Below are 1,816 nucleotides of genomic sequence, written 5' to 3' on the forward strand. Positions count from 1 at the left end.
CTGTCTATTGCAAGATAGTGTGGGTTATGGATCCCAGTACCCCTCCTCCCGCAAAAGAAAGGCCAATATGCTGACTTTATTTTTGCTATCTCTCATCTGCATCCAAAAGTCCATTCAAGGGGTAGACACAAAGCCAGTTCTGATTCTTCTTCTTCTGCATAGGAAGCATAAAAGAAATCATTCATTACTTATTATTATACTTACTATTTACAGTTTTTTGTTGCTTCTCAGCTGACAGCCAACCTGTGTGTCCTTGATTCCTTAAGGATACATATTGCAAAGATTTGGGAGGGAAGTTTCTCTGCTTTGAGGGCTAGGAATCAGATTACTTCCCTGGGACATTAAAAATTGAGTAGTGGACGTTGGGAGTTGAGACCTTCTCAAGTGGCAGCTGGGAGCTAAGCGAGATGGAAGGGACCAGTTTGGTACTGGCTTCCAAAATGACTGAAACAAGCAGCATACCAGGACAGAACTGTTTACTGCCCCACCTTGCAAGTCTCTCAGGGGAATATGATGTCTTGGTTCACTAGTCTGAAGATAATTAAATATCTGTTCAGAGCTTCCCAAATCTTTGGTCTCTCTCCTAAAGTCCAAATCTTCTTTCTGCCTTCATCAAGCTGGGGTTTTTTTTCCCTATTCCTGTAGTACTTGCATAATTTCTTAACATCTTTGATTATATTGTGACAACAGACTTTTTATATGGCTGAAACCTGTTACTTACACCTCGTTCTTTCTACCACTCAGGTCATTGGTAGATATATATTTCTACATTTACCAAACGTCTCTAAATACTGTAAAAAAAGGTCCTTGTGTACTGCAAAAAAGTTCCTTGCTGACCTTTCTTTCCTTGCAATAGGTCACTTCCCTTCAGCTTAACATCAGAATCCAATTTGCAAATACTTCTTGCATAAATGATTGAGATTCGACTTACTGAAAGTAACAAGACACTCTTTTGGTAATCACAGCTCTTGCATTACTGGGAGGAGCACTACTGTGATCCATACTGTCCAACAGATACAGAGGGGCTTTGTTCATTGTGGCCTAAATTAGTTTACAGCTAGTCAAATCCCAAATCTTTGTGCAAACTGAGAAATGGGAATATGCAAAAAAATTAAGCCCTTATAACCCTTTGTTTCAACATAGCTTTAAGTCTTCCATGTGTTTCTGTCACATTTGCCTTTGAGCCTTTTCCACTCTTCCCTATCTTTTTTTCACAATATCTACAGTTGTAGAACTCTCTCACAAACACTTGTCAGTAGTTGCACTGATAGTACAAAGAAAGAAACAGTATACAAATGTGTGTAGCATCCTGACTAGGTTTAACTATAAGGGATCTTACAGTGAAGATGTCTTTGTAAACTGACTGGACAAATCTGTTCATGAAAATACACAGTTTATTTACCTATCTGTCTTATCTATGTGTCTGAACTCTTCCCTCTTCATAATTACAGCATCTAACAGCTCCTAAGCTCTAAGTAATGAAGTTAATTTTACTTCTGTTTTTTCTAATGAACACTATCTAAGCTTTAAAATTTCTATGGGAAGGAATTTATTGCCTTTTTGATTATGAAACGGCTATGATCATTTTGAACACAATGTCATTTAAATTAAAGTAAGTAATAAAACCTTGTCTGAAGTATTATGGAGATAAAATAGTTTCATGAGCCACTATCTTTTAAACAGGTCCTCTACCTCCGCTTGATTAAATGTACTTGTGCCACATAATTTGACAAAATGTTACATTGATATCGCAACACTATATGGATTATCCCAGACACACAATCTAGAAATACTTTGAATGTGTAGATATGGACCT

The sequence above is a fragment of the Chlamydotis macqueenii genome, chromosome 1 (assembly GCF_036417535.1).
Source record: "Chlamydotis macqueenii isolate bChlMac1 chromosome 1, bChlMac1.mat, whole genome shotgun sequence".
In the NCBI taxonomy this organism is placed as follows: domain Eukaryota; kingdom Metazoa; phylum Chordata; class Aves; order Otidiformes; family Otididae; genus Chlamydotis; species Chlamydotis macqueenii.